We start from the raw sequence: 16,208 nt of genomic DNA, 5'->3' as shown, positions 1-16,208 counted from the left end.
CGGCGTAGATTCCAACTGTTCTTCAGGTTCGCTCGGTTGAAGTTTCTGCCGTCGCTATACCCGCTTAAATTTTTTCAGCCGCAGCGATCAACAATTCATCATCGGCAGTGTCTTGGGGGGACGAGAAGGACAAAATCAGTCTTTAAGCATTTCATACAGAAAAATCCACGATGCGGGTATTGTTCCACGTACCGTTAAAACTATCCGTTCTTTTCCGCTTATGTTGTCTTTGGACAGTCCCTTCACGATTATCTCTGAAAATAACCGTCGGCGTGCTTAACAGGTCGGCGTCCTTATCTGCGACAGTGAACATAAAACTTTCAGTCTTTCCACAATTTTTTAAAACAGTAAATCCATTGATATGCTTATCATTGATATTAACTTACCGCTATTCCAATCCTCTACTTCACGGGGCATACTCGGGCTTGACACCGTGGAAAATTCTTGGTCAAAAGTAATCGCAAATGTTTTCACAATAGCGACAATTCAAACAATTTTAAACTATGGCGAAAGAAATTTAACATACCTCCAGTTTGGCATTTCCATCTTTGGCGTCGATAGCGTTTCAAGTTCTTCTGTATTTTTGGTCGACAGCGTCGCCCTTAATATAGGGGAAACTTTTTTTTTTTCTGGGGGGGGGGGGGGGGGGCTGGACCGCCCCTTCCCCGCTGTGGGGGCACATGCTGTGGACACATGGTGGCGCTAGCGACCCGTCTTTACCGCCGTTCGAGTTATTGCCAGTTTTTAAAATGTGCTTTTGCCCCCCTATTAAATAGTCGCGTACGTCTACTTTAGCCACATTGAAATAATTTTATTCATTAATCCTTGTTTACGGGGTAGTTTGTCTACTGCTTTAGTCCTCAACTTATTTATTTTTATACTTAAATATCATAATTTGTGGTAATGATCGGTTTTTACACCTTGTTTAGTGGAGCGGCTGTTTGTTGTGTGCTTTATTCCTTAAACTTTTATATATTTTATACGTAAGCATGTGTAATTAATGGTTTTTATTCTTTGTTTAACACATTAGTGGTACGGCTGTTTGTGGCACCAGGCGGATACCCTGTTGTTTAATTCCGCCACATTGCATAAATGGCATATATCACACCCATACAAATTTAAAATAATGCTATAACGAAAGAATTTGTTGCTGCCTAAATTTCAGCCGTTCCTACACAACATCCTGCCGTTCTGATGAGCTAACCCCTGCCTAACGACATTGCCAAGTATTGCCGGTCGACCCGAAAAAAAAGGTCGTTGCATTGCAAAGGTAGATGCATGAATTCTTGGTCCAGCGACAATAGTTCGCCATTTGACAGTTGCTTGACGCAACGAGTTGGCTCACAAACACATGGCCGGCCCTGTCTATATGAGACAATTTGACAATTGCTCGCCATTTGACAGTTGCTTGACGCAACTAGCTGGCTCAACAAAGGAAATGCAGCGTGGATCTACGCGCATGCGCTCGTTTAAACAAGAATTAACTGCGTTATTCTTTGATTATTGCTGTCGAAAATGCACAGACCGCTTTACTTTATTATTCACATTGGCAGAAAAGTGCTTCATTCCTTAAAAACATTACGGCTATAGGGGTTTCCTTTGCTAAAACAGGCGCTCTGCCGGCGTCGCCATTTTGAAAGGGGAGGCGGCGTGGTTGCGCATGCGCCAAACGCCGGACTAGCGATCGGCCATTCCGCCCCGCGTTGTTCAAACAGAGTAGTCGCATGTGTCGGAGCTCCGGGATCGTTTCGTCCTATTTCTTCTAAAAGTTTGCCGCTTACATGCTTTCTCCAGCCTGGTAAATATAACTAAAGTCTTTCGTGTTGGGTAAATGTAATGAGTGATCGCTTCTTTTAAAACGACGGGCTGTATGTTTATTGGTTTGGTTTGGTTGTGACGCTATCGTTTGCGCTTGTTTAAATTTGTTCTTCTGCTGCTTCTTTCGGGCATGTTTGTTTAAATTCACACTGCTTTTCTTTTAAAATAGCACTAAGGGTTTTCTTCTTTTGGGTCTTTCTTCTTTTAAAACATTTGGGTGCTTTCTTTTAAAATACGCCGCGGCGCTTACTGTCATGCCCGGCTCGTCCGCTCCTCCTGTGTGCCACGCCCCCTGATTACCCACGTGTTTTCTCCCGATTGTACCCAGCTGTATCCAGTTCATTTGCTCAGTCCTGTCTATTTCAGTCCGTGTCTTACCTGAGTCCTTCGTCCGTCATTGATGTTTCCTGATGTCTGTTGCCGTCCAGTGTTCCCTGACCCGCTTATCCTGATTAAAACCCCGTTTTCCCCGTATCCCGCTTGCCTGCCTGCTCCTTACCCGCACGATCGCCGCTCTGCTCGCGATCGCTCACCTTGACCCGTGACAGAATGACGGACCTCAAAAAGAAGCGGAGAGGGAGGAAGAGAGTCCCGCAGGAGACGATCCGTATCGGCGCCTGCTCGCTCTCCAGGCTTTGGCTCCCAACAGGGGACGAGAGGGAAGTACCCGCCCTACCTCCAGCCCGGAGGCTGACCACACGCGACCCCGATCCCGTGTGGAAGTACTGGTTCTCCAGTGAGGACGAGGACGAGGAGCCCTTCCTCTACCCTTACCCGGAGCCGGAGGCCTTTCTTCCGACGTCCGTTTTTACGGACGTCGCGCCGCCTCCCGCCACCGCTAGGCGCCAGCGAAGGAGAAGAAGGAAACCGGCGATCGCCGGTACAGAGGACCTCCCTCCGTTGCTGCCGGCGGACCCCGCTCCCGTGCGGCCGCCGCTGCCGGCGGACCCCGCTCCCGTGCGGCCGCCGCTGCCGGCGGACCCCGCTCCCGTGCGGCCGCCGCTGCCTGCGCAGCCGCCTTCGCTGCCGCCGCTGCCTGCGCAGCCGCCTTCGCTGCCGCCGCTGCCTGCGGACCCCGCTCCCGTGCAGCCGCCATTGCCGGCGGACCCCGCTCCCGTGCAGCCGCCATTGCCGGCGGACCCCGCTCCCGTGCAGCCGCCGCCGCCTGCGCAGCCGCCTTCGCTGCCCCCTTCGCCTGCTGCAGCTCCAGGGCAGGCGCCCCCACTGCAGCAACCTGCAGCTCCCGGGCAGGCGCCCCCACTGCAGCAACCTGCAGCTCCCGGGCAGGCGCCCCCACTGCAGCAACCTGCAGCTCCCGGGCAGGCGCCCCCACTGCAGCCAGCTCCTGTTCCTGACCGCGCTCCTGTTCCTGACCGCGCTCCTGTTCCTGACCGCGCTCCTGTTCCTGACCGCGCTCCTGTTCCTGTCCCGGCGCCCCCTTCGCCTGCTGCAGCTCCCGGGCAGGCGCCCCCACTGCAGCAACCTGCAGCTCCCGGGCAGGCGCCCCCACTGCAGCAAGCTCCTGTTCCTGACCGCGCTCCTGTTCCTGACCGCGCTCCTGTTCCTGTCCCGGCGCCCCCTTCGCCTGCTGCAGCTCCCGGGCAGGCGCCCCCACTGTAGCAACCTGCAGCTCCTGGGCAGGCGCCCCCACTGCAGCAAGCTCCTGTTCCTGACCCGGCGCCCCCTCCGCCTGCAGCAGCTCCCGAGGCGCCCCCTCCGCCTGCAGCAGCTCCCGAGGCGCCCCGAATGACTTTACTTCCTGGCCCCGTTCCTACTCCCGCTCTAAGTCCCTTGACCCCGGTTCCCGAGGAGGTCCCCGAAGACTCCACCGCAGCTCCTCCCTCTCTGGAGGTGGAGGAGCTGGAATGGGACCCCTCGGGGACAGAACTCGTAACCCCTTGTCCCTCGCCCCGGCGACATCGACCCCGACCTAGGGTCAGCCTGTCTGTGTCCCGCAAGGGGAGGGGACACAGACGCAGGGCTGGGGTCCCGCCCGCCCTGCCCCCTGGCTCGCCCTGCCTCGCCTGCGCTGGGGCTCGGTTGGCACCTGCGGTTCCTGGCCCTCCGGGTCGGCTGTCGCCTGCGGGTCCCTCTCCGGTGCCTCGTCGCCCTGCCTCGCTCCCCCCTCCGGTGCCTGGTCGGCCGCCTGCGGGATCCCCGACGGCGGCTCCTCGGTTGCCTGCGGGGCCCCTACCTCCGGCCCTCCACCGGACGTCGCCGCCTGCTGCGGCTCCCCCCTCCTCCGGGCCTTCGCCGTGGGCCCCTCCTGCTCCCTCGTCCCCTTCCCCAGTGCTCCCTCCTGCTCCCTCCCTGGCCCCTCCGCGGGTCCCTCGCCCTGTCTCCTCGGCCCCTTCTCGGTCCCCTCCGGCTCCGGCCTCCCGGCCGTCTGCGGCCCCTCCGGCTGCCGCCCGTCGCCCGCTGGGGCTCCCACGGGCTCCCCTTTGTTCCCCTGCCTTCTCTCCCTTCTCTCCTGCCCTGGTCCCTCCTTCGTTTGCTTCCCCTTTCTTTGTCCCACCTGTCTCTGCTCCCCCTCGCTTTGTTCCTCCCGTCTCTGCTCCTAGTCCTCCTCTGTTCCCTTCGTTCACTCCTGGTCCTTTTGTTCCTCCTGTTCCCGCTGTGTCTCCCTTCCAGATCTGTCTCTCTGCCTTCCCGTCCCTTTGTCAGCTCCTATCTCATGTCCTGTCTCTTGCCCTGTTCTGTGCCTCGGTCCTGTTTCCCGTCTCTCGTTGATGGTTCTGTTTTTTTGCTCCAGGTCCCGGTTCCCGTGTCCCGTCCGTCGCCCCCTTCCTTGGCGCGCCCGGAGAAGCGCGCCTTTGGGGGGGGGTTCTGTCATGCCCGGCTCGTCCGCTCCTCCTGTGTGCCACGCCCCCTGATTACCCACGTGTTTTCTCCCGATTGTACCCAGCTGTATCCAGTTCATTTGCTCAGTCCTGTCTATTTCAGTCCGTGTCTTACCTGAGTCCTTCGTCCGTCATTGATGTTTCCTGATGTCTGTTGCCGTCCAGTGTTCCCTGACCCGCTTATCCTGATTAAAACCCCGTTTTCCCCGTATCCCGCTTGCCTGCCTGCTCCTTACCCGCACGATCGCCGCTCTGCTCGCGATCGCTCACCTTGACCCGTGACACTTACTAACAACACGGGGCCGGACGGACGCCCCCCGCTGAACGTGTATGCGCTAGCTTGCCATTATCCTGCTCTATGTTTTATTATTCCTTAAAAACGTAATCAAAAAACCACATTAATAAAATACATGTAATGTATTTTTATTCTATTAAAGTTTAATCTCCCAAACCACCCTATCGGCAACACGTGGCATAAGCATGTATTGATACCATATATGGGCATAACGGCAATATCCCAAAACCATATCGCCCCCTATCGGCAAAACGTGGCATAAGCATGTATTGATACCATATATGGGCATAAACCCTCGACCAATCAGAATCAAGGATTAGCCACTTCCTCTTATGACGTCAGAAGCGGAGAATTAAGCTCCGCCCAATGTACCACCGAACAATATATTGTGAATTACCCCGGCCAACCTGCTCTTTTAAATACAGCTTTTAGCAAGTTTTGAAAGGAGGAGAAGAGCAGACCTTGCTATGCCATATCGAGTCTTTTGTGGTGAAGTGGTTTTTGCACAGAAAACAAAGCGGTGAGTTGAAGAGGAATTATATCAGTACTTTGTTTAAAACTGTGTGTAACAAGCTGTCTCTTTATTATTAACAGTAAGTTGTAAAACGTGAATGGGGAGTGACAGTTTTCAAGTTTGTGAGAAGATCGCGCCCTGGTGGAATAAAGGCACGAACAGCTTACAGCACCTAGAATTACCAGGCAGTATTTAGAGTAAAACGGTTTCTAAAACCTGCCTTTATGAATGAGAGAAAAAAGAAATATATAAAATAGTAAAATGGAAGGGGAGTGATAGATTTAAACTAATCGTGAAGTGGAGCGCCCCCTGTATAAAGTAAAAGTGAGAAAAGCTTACAGCACCTGGTATTCCCAGGAGGTCTCCCATCCAAATACTAAACATGCACTAGCCTGCTTAGCTTCCGAGACCAGACGAGATCAGGCGTGTTCAGGGTGGTATGGCCGTACGCGAGAGACGCTTCCAAAAACAGCCCTTTTGCATTACACGGGTCTATACATGCCAGTTAGTCCCATTGGATCCTACTCCTGTTTTTTTTTTTTATCTGACTCACACTGCAGCACCACCATCCAATCGACAGCACCGGACCCACACCAAACATTCACCAAATTACTCAGCCGGCAGCCTACCACAATTATTCCATTCTTTCCGCATCCGCACACTTCCTTCTTTTTAACTCCTTTTCACTACCGCACAGGTTAATCGCCGCACATCCCCCGCCGGCAAACATTACTCCTTTGCCTACCGCATGCAGGCTTCTCTTAACGACCCTCTGTTATCAACTCCGCTAACAGCCACAAAATCTCCGCCGCACGAAGCCCACTGGTAGCTGCTGAATCACATGCTTCCCCAAAATGTCGCGCTGTCAGAACACTGGGAGCTACACACACCAACAAGTCCATACTGCAGGCTGCAGCCAGAACAATTTTTTACATTCAAACATCGACGGCCTCTTCTCTCTAAAAATTCACCAGACCGCTTCTACCACCAGCAAAGAAGTTTCCATCCCTAATTCCTCTGTGATTCCCACTAACCTAAACATTAAGCTGGCATTGAAGGGTGTGAATTACCCCGGCCAATCTGTTCTTTTAAATACAGCTTTTAGCAAGTTTTGAAAGGAGAAGAGCAGAACTTGCTATGCCAATAATATCGAGTCTTCTGTGGCGAAGTGGTTTTTGCATAGAAAACAAAGCGGTCAGTTGAAGAGGAATAATATCAGTACTTTGTTTAAAACTGTGTGTAAAAAGCTGTCTCTTTATCATTAACAATAAGTTGTAAAACGTGAATGGGGAGTGACAGTTTTCAAGTTTGTGAGAAGATCGCGCCCTGGTGGAATAAAGGCACGAACAGCTTACAGCAGCTAGAATTACCAGGAAGTATTTAGAGTAAAACGGTGTGTAAAAGCTGCCTTTATGAATGAGAGAAAAATATATATATATATATATAAAATAGTAAAATGGAAGGGGAGTGATAGATTTAAATTAATCGTGAAGTGGAGCGCCCCCTGTATAAAGTAAAAGTGAGAAAAGCTTACAGCACCTGGTATTCCCAGGAGGTCTCCCATCCAAGTACTAACCAGACCCTACCCTGCTTGGCTTCCGAGATCAGACGAGATCGGGCGTGTTCAGGGTGGTACGGCCGTAAGCGAGAGACGCTACCAAAAATAGCCCTTTTGCATTACACGCGTCTATACATGCCAGTTATTCCCATTGGATCCTACTCCTGTTTTTTTTTTTTTTATCTGACTCACACTGCAGCACCACCATCCAATCGGCAGCGCCGGACCCACACCAAACATTCACCAAACTACTCAGCCGGCAGCCTACCACAATTATTCCATTCTTTCCGCATCCGCACACTTCCTTCTCTTTAACTCCTTTTCACTACCGCACAGGTTAATCGCCGCACGTCCCCCGCCGGCAAACATTACTCATTTGCCTACCGCATGCAGGCTTCTCTTAAAGACCCTCTGTTATCAACTCCGCTAACAGCCACAAAATCTCCGCCGCACGAAGCCCACTGGTTGCTGTTGAATCACATGCTTCCCCAAAATGTCACGCTGTCAGAACACTGGGAGCTACACACGCCAACAAGTCCATACTGCAGGCTGCAGCCAGAACAATTTTCTACATTCAAACATCGACGGCCTCTTCTCTCTAAAAATTCACCAGACCGCTTCTACCACCAGCAAAGAAGTTTCCATCCCTAATTCCTCTGTGATTCCCACTAACCTAAACATTAAGCTGGCATTGAAGGGTGTGAATTACCCCGGCCAAACTGCTCTTTTAAATACAGCTTTTAGCAAGTTTTGAAAGGAGGAGAAGAGCAGATAATATGCCAATAATATCGAATATTCTGTGGCGAAGTGGTTTTTGCATAGAAAACAAAGCGGTGAGTTTAAGAGGAATTATATCAGTACTTTGTTTAAAACTGTGTGTAAAAAGCTGTCTCTTTATTATTAACAATAAGTTGTAAAACGTGAATGTGGAGTGACAGTCTTCAAGTTTGTCAGAAGATCGCGCCCTGGTGGAATAAAGGCACGAACAGCTCACAGCACCTAGAATTACTAGGCAGTATTTAGAGTAAAACGGTGTGTAAAGGCTGCCTTTATGAATGAGAGAAAAAAAATATATATATAAAATAGTAAAATGGAAGGGGAGTGATTGATTTAAATTAATCGTGAAGTGGAGCGCCCCTTGTATAAAGTAAAAGTGAGAAAAGCTTTTAGCACGTGGTATTCCCAGGCAGTCTCCCATCCAAGTACAAACCAGACCCTACCCCACTTAGCTTCCGAGATCAGACGAGATCAGGCGTGTTCAGGGTGGTATGGCCATAAGCGAGAGACACTACCAAAAACAGCCCTTTTGCATTACACGCCTCTATACATGCCAGTTAGTCAGATTGGATCCTACTCCTGTTTTTTTTTTTTTTTTATCTGACTCACACTGCAGCACCACCATCCAATCTGCAGCGCCGCACCCACACCAAACATTCACCAAACTACTCAGCCGGCAGCCTACCACAATTATTCCATTCTTTCCGCATCCGCACACTTCCTTCTCTTTAAGTCCTTTTCACTACCGCACAGGTTAATCGCCGCACGTCCCCCGCCGGCAAACATTACTCCTTTGCCTACCTCATGCAGGCTTCTCTTAACGACCCTCTGTTATCAACTCCGCTAACAGCCACAAAATCTCTGCCGCACGAAGCCCACTGGTAGCTGTTGAATCACATGCTTCCCCAAAACGTTACGCTGTCAGAACACTGGGAGCTACACACGCCAACAAGTCCATACTGCAGGCTGCAGCCAGAACAATTTTCTACATTGAAACATCGACGGCCTCTTCTCTCTAAAAATTCACCAGACCGCTTCTACCATCAGCAAAGAAGTTTCCATCCCTAATTCCTCTGTGATTCCCACTAACCTAAACATTAATCTGGCATTGAAGGGTGTGAATTACCCCGGCCAATCTGTTCTTTTAAATACAGCTTTTAGCAAATTTTGAAAGGAGGAGAAGAGCAGACCTTGCTATGCCAACAATATCAAGTCTTCTGTGGCGAAGTGGTTTTTGCATAGAAAACAAAGCGGTGAGTTGAAGAGGAATTATATCAGTACTTTGTTTAAAACTGTGTGTAAAAAGCTGTCTCTTTATTATTAACAATAAGTTGTAAAACGTGAATGGGGAGTGACAGTCTTCAAGTTTGTGAGAAGATCGTGCCCTGGTGGAATAAAGGCACGAACAGCTTACAGCACCTAGAATTACCAGGCAGTATTTAGAGTAAAACGTGTGTAAAAGCTGCCTTTATGAATGAGAGAAAAAAGAAATATATAAAATAGTAAGATGGAAGGGGAGTGATAGATTTAAATTAATCGTGAGGTGGAGTGCCCCCTGTATAAAGTAAAAGTGAGAAAAGCTTACAGCACATGGTATTCCCAGGCAGTCTCCCATCCAAGTACTAACCAGACCCTACCCCGCTTAGCTTCCAAGATCAGACGAGATCTGGCGTGTTCAGGGTGGTATGGCCATAAGCGAGAGCAGCGAACAAAAACAGCCCTTTTGCATTACACGCCTCTATACATGCCAGTTGGTCCCATTGGATCCTACTCCTGGTTTTTTTTTTTTTTTTTTATCTGACTCACACTGCAGCCCCACCATCCAATCGGCAGAACCGGACCCACACCAAACATTCACCAAACTACTCATCCGGCAGCCTACCACAATTATTCCATTCTTTCCGCATCCGCACAGTTCCTTCTCTTTAACTCCTTTTCACTACCGCACAGGTTAATTGCCGCACGTCCCCCGCCGGCAAACATTACTCCTTTGTCTACCTCATGCAGGCTTCTCTTAACAACACTCTGTTATCAACTCCGCTAACAGCCACAAAACCTCTGCCGCACGAAGCCCACTGGTAGCTGTTGAATCACATGCTTCCCCAAAACGTCGCGCTGTCAGAACACTGGGAGCTACACACACCAACAAGTCCATACTGCAGGCTGCAGCCAGAACAATTTTCTACATTCAAACATCGACGGCCTCTTCTCTCTAAAAATTCACCAGACCGCTTCTACCACCAGCAAAGAAGTTTCCATCCCTAATTCCTCTGTGATTCCCACTAACCTAAACATTAAGCTGGCATTGAAGGGTGTGAATTACCCCGGCCAACCTGCTCTTTTAAATACAGCTTTTAGCAAGTTTTGAAAGGAGGAGAAGAGCAGATAATATGCCAATAATAACGAATATTCTGTGGCGAAGTGGTTTTTGCATAGAAAACAAAGCGGTGAGTTTAAGAGGAATTATATCAGTACTTTGTTTAAAACTGTGTGTAAAAAGCTGTCTCTTTATTATTAACAATAAGTTGTAAAACGTGAATGTGGAGTGACAGTCTTCAAGTTTGTCAGAAGATCGCGCCCTGGTGGAATAAAGGCACGAACAGCTTACAGCACGTAGAATTACCAGGCAGTATTTAGAGTAAAACGGTGTGTAAAGGCTGCCTTTATGAATGAGAGAAAAAAAATATATATATAAAATAGTAAAATGGAAGGGGAGTGATAGATTTAAATTTATCGTGAAGTGGAGCGCCCCCTGTATAAAGTAAAAGTGAGAAAAGCTTACAGCACGCGGTATTCCCAGGCAGTCTCCCATCCAAGTACTAACCAGACCCTACCCCTCTTAGCTTCCGAGATCAGGCGTGTTCAGGGTGGTATGGCCGTTGGCGAGAGATGGTAACAAAAACAGCCCTTTTGCATTACACGCCTCTATACATGCCAGTTAGTCCCATTGGATCCTACTCCTGTTTTTTTTTTTTTTTATCTGACTCACACTGCAGCACCACCATCCAATCGGCAGCGCCGCACCCACACCAAACATTCACCAAACTACTCAGCCGGCAGCCTACCACAATTATTCCATTCTTTCCGCATCCTCACACTTCCTTCTCTTTAACTCCTTTTCACTACCGCACAGGTTAATCGCCGCACGTCCCCCGCCGGCAAACATTACTCCTTTGCCTACCGCATGCAGGCTTCTCTTAATGACCTTCTGTTATCAACTCCACTAACAGACACAAAATCTCCACCGCACGAAGCCCACTGGTAGCTGCTGAATCACATGCTTCCCCAAAACGTCGCGCTGTCAGAACACTGGGAGCTACACACACCAACAAGTCCATACTGCAGGCTGCAGCCAGAACAATTTTCTACATTCAAACATCGACGGCCTCTTCTCTCTAAAAATTCACCAGACCGCTTCTACCACCAGCAAAGAAGTTTCCATCCCTAATTCCTCTGTGATTCCCACTAACCTAAACATTAAGCTGGCATTGAAGGGTGTGAATTACCCCGGCCAACCTGCTCTTTTAAATACAGCTTTTAGCAAGTTTTGAAAGGAGGAGAAGAGCAGATAATATGCCAATAATAACGAATATTCTGTGGCGAAGTGGTTTTTGCATAGAAAACAAAGCGGTGAGTTTAAGAGGAATTATATCAGTACTTTGTTTAAAACTGTGTGTAAAAAGCTGTCTCTTTATTATTAACAATAAGTTGTAAAACGTGAATGTGGAGTGACAGTCTTCAAGTTTGTCAGAAGATCGCGCCCTGGTGGAATAAAGGCACGAACAGCTTACAGCACGTAGAATTACCAGGCAGTATTTAGAGTAAAACGGTGTGTAAAGGCTGCCTTTATGAATGAGAGAAAAAAAATATATATATAAAATAGTAAAATGGAAGGGGAGTGATAGATTTAAATTTATTGTGAAGTGGAGCGCCCCCTGTATAAAGTAAAAGTGAGAAAAGCTTACAGCACGCGGTATTCCCAGGCAGTCTCCCATCCAAGTACTAACCAGACCCTACCCCTCTTAGCTTCCGAGATCAGGCCTGTTCAGGGTGGTATGGCCGTTGGCGAGAGATGGTAACAAAAACAGCCCTTTTGCATTACACGCCTCTATACATGCCAGTTAGTCCCATTGGATCCTACTCCTGTTTTTTTTTTTTTTTATCTGACTCACACTGCAGCACCACCATCCAATCGGCAGCGCCGCACCCACACCAAACATTCACCAAACTACTCAGCCGGCAGCCTACCACAATTATTCCATTCTTTCCGCATCCGCACACTTCCTTCTCTTTAAGTCCTTTTCACTACCACACAGGTTAATCGCCGCACATCCCCCGCCGGCAAACATTACTCCTTTGCCTACCTCATGCAGGCTTCTCTTAACGACCCTCTGTTATCAAATCCGCTAACAGCCACAAAATCTCTGCCGCACGAAGCCCACTGGTAGCTGTTGAATCACATGCTTCCCCAAAACGTTACGCTGTCAGAACACTGGGAGCTATACACGCCAACAAGTCCATACTGCAGGCTGCAGCCAGAACAATTTTCTACATTCAAACATCGACGGCCTCTTCTCTCTAAAAATTCACCAGACCGCTTCTACCATCAGCAAAGAAGTTTCCATCCCTAATTCCTCTGTGATTCCCACTAACCTAAACATTAATCTGGCATTGAAGGGTGTGAATTACCCCGGCCAACCTGCTCTTTTAAATACAGCTTTTAGCAAGTTTTGAAAGGAGGAGAAGAGCAGACAATATGCCAATAATATCGAGTCTTCTGTGGCGAAGTGGTTTTTGCATAGAAAACAAAGCGGTGAGTTGAAGAGGAATAATATCAGTACTTTGTTTAAAACTGTGTGTAAAAAGCTGTCTCTTTATCATTAACAATAAGTTGTAAAACGTGAATGGGGAGTGACAGTCTTCAAGTTTGTGAGAAGATCGCGCCCTGGTGGAATAAAGGCACGAACAGCTTACAGCACCTAGAATTACCAGGAAGTATTTAGAGTAAAACGGTTTCTAAAAGCTGCCTTTATGAATGAGAGAAAAAAAAATATATATAAAATAGTAAAATGTAAGGGGAGTGATAGATTTAAATTAATCGTGAAGTGGAGTGCCCCCTGTATAAAGTAAAAGTGAGAAAAGCTTACAGCACCTGGTATTCCCAGGAGGTCTCCCATCCAAGTACTAACCAGACCCTACCCTGATTGGCTTCCGAGATCGGATGAGATCAGGCGCGTTCAGGGTGGTATGGCCGTAAGCGAGAGACGCTACCAAAAACAGCCCTTTTGCATTACACGCGTCTATACATGCCAGTTGGTCCCATTGGATCCTACTAATGTTCTTTTTTTTTTTTTTATCTGACTCACACTGCAGCCCCACCATCCAATCGGCAGCGCCGGACCCACACCAAACATTCACCAAACTACTCAGCCGGCAGCCTACCACAATTATTCCATTCTTTCCGCATCAGCACACTTCCTTCTTTTTAACTCCTTTTCACTACCGCACAGGTTAATCGCCGCACGTCCCCCGCCGGCAAACATTACTCCTTTGCCTACTGCATGCAGGCTTCTCTTAACGACCCTCTGTTATCAACTCCGCTAACAGCCACAAAATCTCCGCCGCACGAAGCCCACTGGTAGCTGCTGAATCACATGCTTCCCCAAAACGTCGCGCTGTCAGAACACTGGGAGCTACACACACCAACAAGTCCATACTGCAGGCTGCAGCCAGAACAATTTTCTACATTCAAACATCGATGGCCTCTTCTCTCTAAAAATTCACCAGACCGCTTCTACCACCAGCAAAGAAGTTTCCATCCCTAATTCCTCTGTGATTCCCACTAACCTAAACATTAAGCTGGCATTGAAGGGTGTGAATTACCCCGGCCAATCTGTTCTTTTAAATACAGCTTTTAGCAAGTTTTGAAAGGAGAAGAGCAGAACTTGCTATGCCAATAATATCGAGTCTTCTGTGGCGAACTGGTTTTTGCATAGAAAACAAAGCGGTGAGTTGAAGAGGAATAATATCAGTACTTTGTTTAAAACTGTGTGTAAAAAGCTGTCTCTTTATCATTAACAATAAGTTGTAAAACGTGAATGGGGAGTGACAGTCTTCAAGTTTGTGAGAAGATCGCGCCCTGGTGGAATAAAGGCACGAACAGCTTACAGCACCTAGAATTACCAGGAAGTATTTAGAGTAAAACGGTTTCTAAAAGCTGCCTTTATGAATGAGAGAAAAAAATATATATATAAAATAGTAAAATGTAAGGGGAGTGATAGATTTAAATTAATCGTGAAGTGGAGTGCCCCCTGTATAAAGTAAAAGTGAGAAAAGCTTACAGCACCTGGTATTCCCAGGAGGTCTCCCATCCAAGTACTAACCAGACCCTACCCTGATTGGCTTCCGAGATCGGATGAGATCAGGCGTGTTCAGGGTGGTATGGCCGTAAGCGAGAGACGCTACCAAAAACAGCCCTTTTGCATTACACGCGTCTATACATGCCAGTTGGTCCCATTGGATCCTACTAATGTTCTTTTTTTTTTTTTTATCTGACTCACACTGCAGCCCCACCATCCAATCGGCAGCGCCGGACCCACACCAAACATTCACCAAACTACTCAGCCGGCAGCCTACCACAATTATTCCATTCTTTCCGCATCAGCACACTTCCTTCTTTTTAACTCCTTTTCACTACCGCACAGGTTAATCGCCGCACGTCCCCCGCCGGCAAACATTACTCCTTTGCCTACTGCATGCAGGCTTCTCTTAACGACCCTCTGTTATCAACTCCGCTAACAGCCACAAAATCTCCGCCGCACGAAGCCCACTGGTAGCTGCTGAATCACATGCTTCCCCAAAACGTCGCGCTGTCAGAACACTGGGAGCTACACACACCAACAAGTCCATACTGCAGGCTGCAGCCAGAACAATTTTCTACATTCAAACATCGACGGCCTCTTCTCTCTAAAAATTCACCAGACCGCTTCTACCACCAGCAAAGAAGTTTCCATCCCTAATTCCTCTGTGATTCCCACTAACCTAAACATTAAGCTGGCATTGAAGGGTGTGAATTACCCCGGCCAATCTGTTCTTTTAAATACAGCTTTTAGCAAGTTTTGAAAGGAGAAGAGCAGAACTTGCTATGCCAATAATATCGAGTCTTCTGTGGCGAAGTGGTTTTTGCATAGAAAACAAAGCGGTCAGTTGAAGAGGAATAATATCAGTACTTTGTTTAAAACTGTGTGTAAAAAGCTGTCTCTTTATCATTAACAATAAGTTGTAAAACGTGAATGGGGAGTGACAGTCTTCAAGTTTGTGAGAAGATCGCGCCCTGGTGGAATAAAGGCACGAACAGCTTACAGCACCTAGAATTACCAGGAAGTATTTAGAGTAAAACGGTTTCTAAAAGCTGCCTTTATGAATGAGAGAAAAAAAAAATATATATATATAAAATAGTAAAATGGAAGGGGAGTGATAGATTTAAATTAATCGTGAAGTGGAGCGCCCCCTGTATAAAGTAAAAGTGAGAAAAGCTTACAGCACCTGGTATTCCCAGGAGGTCTCCCATCCAAGTACTAACCAGACCCTACCCTGCTTGGCTTCCGAGATCAGACGAGATCGGGCGTGTTCAGGGTGGTATGGCCGTAAGCGAGCGATGCTACCAAAAACAGCCCTTTTGCATTACATGCCTCTATACATGCCAGTTGGTCCCATTGGATCCTACTAATGTTCTTTTTTTTTTTATCTGACTCACACTGCAGCCCCACCATCCAATCGGCAGCGCCGGACCCACACCAAACATTCACCAAACTACTCAGCCGGCAGCCTACCACAATTATTCCATTCTTTCCGCATCCGCACACTTCCTTCTTTTTAACTCCTTTTCACTACCACACAGGTTAATCGCCGCACGTCCCCCGCCGGCAAACATTACTCCTTTGCCTACTGCATGCAGGCTTCTCTTAACGACCCTCTGTTATCAACTCCGCTAACAGCCACAAAATCTCCGCCGCACGAAGCCCACTGGTAGCTGCTGAATCACATGCTTCCCCAAAACGTCGCGCTGTCAGAACACTGGGAGCTACACACACCAACAAGTCCATACTGCAGGCTGCAGCCAGAACAATTTTCTACATTCAAACATCGACGGCCTTTTCTCTCTAAAAATTCACCAGACCGCTTCTACCACCAGCAAAGAAGTTTCCATCCCTAATTCCTCTGTGATTCCCACTAACCTAAACATTAAGCTGGCATTGAAGGGTGTGAATTACCCCGGCCAATCTGTTCTTTTAAATACAGCTTTTAGTAAGTTTTGAAAGGAGAAGAGCAGAACTTGCTATGCCAATAATATCGAGTCTTCTGTGGCGAAGTGGTTTTTGCATAGAAAACAAAGCGGTCAGTTGA

General features: G+C 48.2%; 1 protein-coding gene, 4 non-coding genes and 4 pseudogenes across 5 annotated transcripts in view; 1 reads left to right on the top strand and 8 right to left on the bottom strand.

Annotated features, from left to right (window-relative positions):
• LOC125715668 (uncharacterized) overlaps positions 1-16,208 on the top strand; it is a 416,660-nt gene that overhangs the window by 53,081 nt on the left and 347,371 nt on the right. The window lies entirely within an intron of this gene.
• LOC125731982 (5S ribosomal RNA) lies at positions 5,800-5,918 on the bottom strand (annotated as a pseudogene).
• On the bottom strand, positions 6,995-7,113 carry LOC125734128 (5S ribosomal RNA). The gene has a single exon (XR_007393452.1). It is a non-coding gene; the product is annotated as a 5S ribosomal RNA (ribosomal RNA).
• Positions 8,187-8,305, bottom strand: LOC125731941 (5S ribosomal RNA; annotated as a pseudogene).
• LOC125731576 (5S ribosomal RNA) lies at positions 9,381-9,499 on the bottom strand (annotated as a pseudogene).
• LOC125732312 (5S ribosomal RNA) lies at positions 10,578-10,686 on the bottom strand (annotated as a pseudogene).
• Positions 12,943-13,061, bottom strand: LOC125734104 (5S ribosomal RNA). Its single transcript, XR_007393429.1, has one exon. It is a non-coding gene; the product is annotated as a 5S ribosomal RNA (ribosomal RNA).
• On the bottom strand, positions 14,137-14,255 carry LOC125734432 (5S ribosomal RNA). Its single transcript, XR_007393744.1, has one exon. It is a non-coding gene; the product is annotated as a 5S ribosomal RNA (ribosomal RNA).
• Positions 15,336-15,454, bottom strand: LOC125732881 (5S ribosomal RNA). The gene has a single exon (XR_007392245.1). It is a non-coding gene; the product is annotated as a 5S ribosomal RNA (ribosomal RNA).

Source organism: Brienomyrus brachyistius, chromosome 2 (genome assembly GCF_023856365.1).
Source record: "Brienomyrus brachyistius isolate T26 chromosome 2, BBRACH_0.4, whole genome shotgun sequence".
Lineage (NCBI taxonomy): Eukaryota > Metazoa > Chordata > Actinopteri > Osteoglossiformes > Mormyridae > Brienomyrus > Brienomyrus brachyistius.
The sequence above is the reverse complement of the archived record's forward strand: the minus strand, read 5'-3'. Positions and strand labels throughout refer to the sequence as shown.